The sequence below is a fragment of the Lycium barbarum genome, chromosome 12, assembly GCF_019175385.1.
Source record: "Lycium barbarum isolate Lr01 chromosome 12, ASM1917538v2, whole genome shotgun sequence".
NCBI classification, from domain to species: domain Eukaryota; kingdom Viridiplantae; phylum Streptophyta; class Magnoliopsida; order Solanales; family Solanaceae; genus Lycium; species Lycium barbarum.
Window position 1 is genome coordinate 8,736,871 of NC_083348.1, and position 8,676 is coordinate 8,745,546.

The following is an 8,676-nucleotide window of genomic DNA, read 5'->3' on the forward strand; positions in this document are numbered from 1 at the left end:
TATATATATGATGATATGATGATATGATGATGTGATGATATGATGATATGATGACATGATGATATGGAGATGGTGGCCAGGAGGGCATATTCCCTATTACCGAGTCCCTTATTAAAGGGTCGGGACACGTCTATGTTTATGTTTATGATGCTATGATTTTAATTACCGAGTCCCTCATTAAAGGGCCGGGACACGTTATATATATGTTATATACAGAATGATTATGCAGCTTTGATTACAAAACTCTATAACGATATTGATATGAGAATGATACATATGAAATATGTCCAAAGGCAAGTTTTATGAATTTCTGATTGTTGCATTGGGTCCTACATACTTTGTCTCCTTATGGGTCTATTACTACATTTCATACTTTACATGCTCAGTACATATTCCGTACTGACCCCCTTTCTTCGGGGGGCTGCGTTCATGCCCGCAGGTGCAGACGCTCGTTTTGGAGATCCGCCAGCTTAGGATATCTATTCAGCTACTTTGGAGTGCTCCTTTGTTCCGGAGCCTAGCTTGTGGTATAACTCCCTTTTGATGTATGTGTATATGTGTATTCGGGGTACGGCGGGGCCCTGTCCCGTCACATGATACTGTCATTACTCTTAGAGGTCTGTGGACATCTGTGTGGGTCTATGTATAGTTGATGATGCGTTGTATGAACATGACTTATGTTTGGGGCGCACCCATTCGTGATGGCAGCCTTGTCGGCTTGCATATGTATGTATGTTTGGAATGTTGCGTGTAATGGCAGCCTTGTCGGCTTGCGTATATATAAATATATGTTGTTGTTGAAAATGGTAACTCCTCAGGAGACAATTGCTTATGACATACAGAATTGTGACAGCTTTAAAATAACGCCCTGCCTTTTTATACAAATAAGTTCATGACATGCTAGTTATAAATGATTACAGTTAACAGGCAATATGAGTGTCCAATTCGGGCACTAGTCACGGCCTACGGGGTTGGGTCGTGACAAATAAACACCCATACGAGCAAGCTATGCTATCGTAAGGGGAAATAAGAAATGAACGAAGGAAGAAAGAAAATGGTGTATTTTACAAAAATTGCATGATGAGAACAAGAATCGGCGGGACATTAGAAGGATTTTGATGCATGATTATGATATAAACAATTAGTTAAGAGAAACTATGGGACACTATGAGCTGAATTAAGAAAAGGACGAATCGCGATAATATGAGAAAAAGTATCGACTTTTACTGGTATTAAGGGCAAGCTTCGATGTAAGGAACTCTTTAAGTGGCGGCTTGACGGATAAGGTATGTAAGGTGTTTGTTTCATTCTTTCTTTGGCACGAACCCAACTAGAACATGAACATGAACGTTCCATAACAACTTCACTCCATTCCTATGCTATGTATTTCAGATCTTAGTGCCTTACTTATTTGATTGATTCTTACCATATTATCATGTTTATCATCATTAAGCTAACTCCTTGGATTCGATATGAGCTCCATAATTCATTCGGAGGTTATGACCGTATGTCATTCCGAAAGGCCAAGATCAGATTATTGATATCTCGTTCAAAAGTAAGCCTTAGAACATTGCGTTTTCCTTCCGCATCGCGAAAGGAAAGAGGAGTCCTGCGCAGAAAGCCTCAGGACATTGCGCTTTCCGTCCGCATCGCGGAAGGAAAGCGGAAGGTCTCAGAATATTGTGCTTTCCTTCAGCATCGCGGAAGGAAAGCGGAATCCTGCACAGTTTTTTTTCGGACCAGACCAATAATGGTATATACGTATGAATAAATGTAATGCACTATTTTACGGCTGAAGGAGCATGGTATAGTCGGGCATTCTATAAGGAGCCGAACGAATTCCGATGTCACCATTGATTCATTAATCTAGGGGACTACTAGGCGTGAAGGAAGGAAGTGGTTTGAGTTGTGTCCAATACGTGTGGACGTCTGACTTGATACAAGAATTCAATTAGCAAAAGAGAAATAAGTCAAATCATGCGATGATAGTAACTCTGGCATTATATGGACTAGAGGAGTTGAAGGATCGCTAGGCTCGGCCAATTGACTACCAAATACGGTCAATACTCGAATGTTACTGGTATATGAGGACATTATTAGATGAATTAGAATATTCCCAAGTGCAGAGGAAGGGAATGTACTTGCTTAAAGGAGCCGAAATTCAAGATGAACTAATATAGCAAGGATGTGCTAAAGAAAAGTGGAAATGGACTAAATGCAAGTATATTATGAGAGAGACAGGGCAAAGGAGGCATGACAAGATAATGAAGGCTTAGCAAATCAAGGAAGTAAGTTTTGCCAATGCAATACATAGTGTTCCGGGCTATGATTCGAATCACTCGTATCAGAGATTTGTTTTTTGTTATAATTAAATATGCAGCACACGTACCTCAAAAGGTAACAGAGGAAGTGAGAAGGCTTACAAGTGATCAAGGTTAAGTATCAAGGACAGTCGGGATTAGTAAAGAGAAATCGTAGCACTGGAAAAGATGAGAGTTTTTAAAGAGGAATATTTTGGGAATTTCAATGACTGTCAAAGGTAAGAAAGACAGTATGCCTATGGATAGCGCGACGGTAGTACTGCCTGAGACTAGAAATACCTCATGCGTCGTGAAATCATAAGTCACCGTTTATATTAAATCGTGAAGAGCATAAGTCATAGTACCATATAAATAATCGTCCTGATGAAACGACTAGTAAAATGGTGTGGGGACGACAACAAATATTTAAAGAAAATGAAAGATAGTTAAGTCTCAATTAGCCGCTGGTATAGGAGAGCCAAGTACTTACAGAGGGAAGCACACTCGTATTGAAAGGAAGTTGTGATTAAGTATGATTTTATTTTAGTCTCCGGCTTATGAGTTATTTTGTAATGATGTTAAGAATTGAGGAGAGGAAATTGGAGGAAAGATTCAACCATGGAATTAAATATATTTTGAATAGTAGATTAGCTGGAGATATGATCACTAGTATGTTGTAAGTATAATCTTGTTATGAGGGACAACAATGATGACGAGAAAATGTTGTATACAAGTGTATAAATGATGGTGCTGAGGTTGTTGTATGGGTTGAATTGAGTCCCATTTGAATATAAATCCCTTGGCTATGTTATTTTGACGCATTGGATGAATAATCTGAAGTAAAGTAAATAATGAGAATAATAAGCCCTTTACAAGGAAATGCTATTGCAAACCATCTAGGCACTACCATAGGTGGAACTATGATGACAATACAAGGAATTAAGCAGTCCGACTAAGGAATTAAAAAGGAGATGAAATGATATGTATGTAAAATCGATTAGTACTAAGAGGAATAATCTAAAGTAGCACTAGAGAAAACAAGCAAGAAAAAGTGCCACCGCCAAATAAGAAAGTTGCCCACTAGTAGGGAAATAGAGGGCTGCGAAATAAGAGGGACTAAGTCAACGGAAGGTGAAGTCGTGGAAGTAGATGACGACAAGATCGCAGGAAAAGGATTCAAAGGTATAACTAAAGGAGATGGACATTTAACGAATTAAGAGATTCGCTTGATTGGTAAATCGAAATGACAGATAATTGCATCAAACTATGGGAAAGACTTATTAAGTGATAATCGGGCAAAGGTTAAAAGTAGAAGGAGAAACCCATAGGAAATGATCAAAGGATATTGCGTTTGATTAGATCAATCGGGTGACAATGAAACCTCGTGGAGCAAGCAACATGATGGCTCTTATTGGAAAAGGAACAAATGAAGGTTACAGACAAAAGAAAGAATGAAAAGATCCAAATTCGCTGCATGACTAAGAATCTTGGTTATTTTTTTGACAAACTTCTGAAATCACCCCTAAGTTATTAGCCAAAATAAGGATCAGAAACTTTAAACATAAATTGAAGGAAAGAAATCGTTAAAGAAGATGTTTGAGATGTTTTTGATATAAGTACAAGAATTGTCGTTAGTTAGCCAAGTGCCAGAAGTCCAATTGAAGGAAAGAGAAATTAAGCGAGACATTTCGGTGTTAAACTAGTTGAAAGATAAAGTACCGCAAAGATAAATTCGACTGCTATAGAAAGCAAAGGATGTTAAAATGTGATCAGTCTTGAGGTTATATTTAAGAAAGAAAGAATAAGAATAAGTAAACAAGAAGACAAAGGCCTGGGACATCTGTGAAACGTAAGAAAAATACGCGGGATCGAAGAGAACAAGAATTTCTAAATAAAAAGAAGATGACATCAAAATTGGATAAAAGTATGTGGTAAGTACTAAATGATAGGGCATAGAAGAATGTAAACAATGAAGGCTGAACAGACAATGAGAATGATAAAGCATAAAGAGTTAGTAGACAGACAGATAATAAGAAAAGAGACGACCTTGAGCACGGGCATAAATTTTGGCCACAAAAGAAGAAGAATAGACTGCGTAATTTGGATAAATTCGGTTTCCAACGAGAAAGTAAGTAAAGTAATTACTGACAAATATAGGTAAGAACATTGATAGCTACCTCGGAGCGAACTCTACCTCAACATTCGAGGACGAATGTTTTTGAAGGGAGCACACCACACCTGTTATACCCCGTACTTTCAGAGCATGAGCATGACACGTACATCACCGTATTAATGGAGTGTCGGAGAAGCCACATGATGCTTTGGAAGGTACAAGCCATGGGAAGTATGTAACAATGAAGTAAAGGATGAATTACGATCTCGTAAGTCGTAATCGGGAAGGACTATTTTGAAACACAAGAACATGGCCATTATCAAGTATAATAAATGATAAATATCATGTATGGAGAGTTTCGGAAGATTTCGAGATCAAGCAAATTGAAGAAAATAAGTTTGACGAAAATTTGAGAAATGTTGGGCGGATTTTTAGTCAACTTTGGAGGGGCATATCTCCTAGTATATTAGGAGTTTCAAGGTGAAACAAAAGCCTAAAATGAAGTTCGTCGAGTCTAGTTTTTAATGCAACAAATGGCTAGTCAATAGGACATCGGAGTAGAGAATTATAGACGTTACAAACCGAGCTGACAAAGCAGAAAAACAGGGCTAATACAGTATCTCTACAGTACTGCTACAGCGCTGCCACCTCAGCCACTATAAAAGGGGCTAAAACCCCATTTTTCATCATCAAAATTATCCACAACATTCCAGAAAATTCAGCAAAGAAAAAGGGCTCTTATATCACATAGAAGTGAGGATTTTGAGCAAAATTTAAGCTACGGAATATTGATCGAGGTCCGGGCAATGTGTAGGCGCAATTATAATTTCGTTTGGTGTTGGAGTGAGCTTGGAAAGAAGTAGATATTGAAGATATTGCTACTTTGGTAAACATAAGGTATGAATCATTGAATCTCTTTCCTTATTAATATTGATTAAGGAATATTTACTAGAATGAAAGTTATAGTTTGTTGTGTTGGTGTTGTTGGCTTATAGATTGAGGGTTGAAGAGAATTTTGGATGAAAATACTTATATTTATCTTGTAGAATATTGGTATGGATAATGGTGTTTATGATGTTGGTATTGTTGTTGTTGATTGGTTGATTTCGGGCTAGGCATATAAACAGGGGAGATGCTGCCCGAATTTCGACAGAATCTAAAAGGATTTTAATTTAAGTTTTGAGACAAGTGCATGATGATGAGCCTAACAATAGTATGAATGGTTTTATACGTAGATTGTGAGTCAGGAAGTAAGTTGGAAGTTGAGAAATTATCTTCCAGGTATGTTAAGGCTAGTCCTTTTCTTTCTAAAGGCATGATCCTTTCGTTATAAACCTTTGTGTCATACCCATAATATCATTTGTTTCACAAATGCTAGAAGTCCACGAATTTCGTGATCCTTATGATGTTATTGAGCTTCTAAGGCATGATTCTTTTCCTACCAAACCATGCATGAATTCCATGAAAATTTTCATTGCCAAGAATGTTAGAGATTCATGACTCTTAAAGTTTTCATGATGGTAAAGATGAATAATTGTTTTATGATAACCATGATGATGACTATGAGGGATTTATTTATCCAAGCTCCAAGGCATACGGATTTCATGTTATTATGAGATGATTTTTATTCATAGAGATTTCCATCTACATTAGCTTTATATTATTATGAGGTGATTGAGCTTACTTTGCAATTTCTTAATTTCTTTCATTGTTGGTAATCTCACCTTATGACCCTTGTTCCTTCAAGGTGGGATAAACGATGATGATTGATCCATAATATAATCGGAGGTTACCGACCTTACGTCAATCCGATATATTTATAGCTTTTATTTGGTTCTTATGCATGCTTTATATATATGTATGTATTTTCTCACACCGCGCCGCGCTATAGTCGGCCGGGCATGGCACGTAGATGTGCACACCACTGCAGTGGGCATGTTATGATATTGCCCCGGACGCGGGCTAATGATGATAACACCGAACCTTAATGGCCGGGCATGATACTATATATATGACACCGAGCCGTAATGGCCAGGCATGGTACTACGTATATGTATAGAATTGTTTTTTTTTAAAGGCTAAGCATGCATGACATCCGCCTTATGAGGTATTCCGATGTACAGGTTATCTCTCTTATTCCATGTTGCCTTTCATATCTTTATTATGTTGTTATTCATGCCTTACAAACTCAGTACATTATTCGGACTGACGTCCCTTCTTGTGGACGCTGCGCTCATGCCCGCAGGTAGGCAGGGTGACGGACCAGACCCATAGGTCTTCTATCAGCAGATTCTCAGGAGCCCTCCACTTTCTTCGTAGCTACAGTCTACTTGGTATTGTCCTTATGATCATTTGTATTCCATGTAGAGGCTCGTAGACGTGTATGTATAGTTAGATGTTTGTATCTCCATCGGTTCATGTTGTGGTATAATATACTGGTGGTCTTGTCAGCCTTATTGTGAGCTCTTGGTACTTTACTGTTAGCCTTGCCGGCTTTATGACATACGTTATGTTGTGGTGACCTTGTCGGTCCGCATATGTACATATGTGCTGAACGAGCAGATATTCCTATTTTGGGCCTTTTCTGAGTGCAGGTATTCTTGAGTTATGGGTTATAATATTCAAAGTATCGGATAAGTCAGGTGGTTCCCGGCCTACGGGTCGGAGCCAGTCATACTCCTGGTAGGGGTGTGACAACACCGGAATATGAAATTCAACGGTGGTTATCCTTCCTCCCGAATAGCTAGGCATAATCACACCCCAGGTAGCAAATCTGGAAGTGGCCACTCTTTCTCCCGAATGGCTTGGCATTATCACCCTAGGATCCATAGTAGCTACCCTTCCCCCCGAGTAGCTAGGACAAACACAACAACAAAGTTCATAGCATAGAAGTCGATTCACAATTTGTCTCAAAGTAGTCACACCATCAATAACATTAAAGTTCACCTTTCTATTCAATAAAGAACTTTTGAAAAGAAGTACTACATTCCAAAATAAGATTTTCAAAAGAGACATACCTTAATTGAGCCTTACGTAATTCAACAATTCACTTTTACAACGGAGAACACCCAAAACCCTAGCTTGAGTCACTTTCAGAAGGATTACTTTGCAATCCTAGGTTTTTCATTCAAGAATCATGTTAAGAATCATGGGTTTAATTTTGGGGGTTTTTATAGTCGAGCAAGGCGCGTGACGCATCCCGCGAATTTCACGTTTGACTCGTGAAATGCAGCCTTACCGCACGATGTGTCAGAGGGGTATGATTTTTGGTGTTCATCCTGAGAAACAGAGGATTGAACCGTAGGATGATCCCGCGAAACGCAGGTTAGTAAAATGGCCATAACTGTTTACTCACAAGTCCGTTTAAGCTCAACTTTATACCTTTGAAAAGGTATTTCAAAGATCTACAACTTGTATTGGAGGAAGTCTTCCCAAATTCGCAACGGATTTTCACGAATTTAGCCTACAATACAGGTTAACATATCTTAGGCGATTTTAAGAACTCTCACGTACTTCACTACTTGGTCTTGATCTTAAATCAACTATTTCCACCCAAACTCATGTTGATAGGACTTCATATGCATAAAATGTCACATCACTTCTCATTTAATAACTTCACACCTAACTCGGATTTACAGAGTGTTACATTATCCCCCCCACCCCCCCCCCCCCCCCCCCCCCCTTAAGATCATTCGTCCTCGAATGAGAAATGTAGCCGAGAAAGAATTCGCTAAACCACAAGATGTTCCAAACTAACACAACGATTCATCTATGAATAATTTAAAATGCTAGCTCATACTTGCCATAGGGAACAAGTGAGGATATCTCTTCTTCATGCCCTCCTCTGCTTCCCAAGTAGCTTCCTCAGTATTATGGTTTCGCCACAACACATTAACCGACGCTACATCCTTTGTTCTCAACGTTCTAACTTGACGATTAAGATCTGAACTGGTTCTTCTTCATAAGACAGAGCTTCATCAATTTCAATATATTCATGATGCAACACATGGGAAGGATCAGGTGTGTACAATCTCAAAATCGAAATGTGAAACACCGAATGAACCATGGACATCTCAGCCGGTAATCTCAACTCGTAAGCTACCTTCCCTACCCTTTTTGTAATCTCGTAAGGACCAATATAGCGAGGACTAAGCTTTCCCTTTCTGCCAAAACGCATTTACCCCTTTATAGGCGACACTTTCAAGAAAACCTTGTCACCAATAGAAAATTCCAATTCCCTACGCCTCATGTCCGTATAAGACT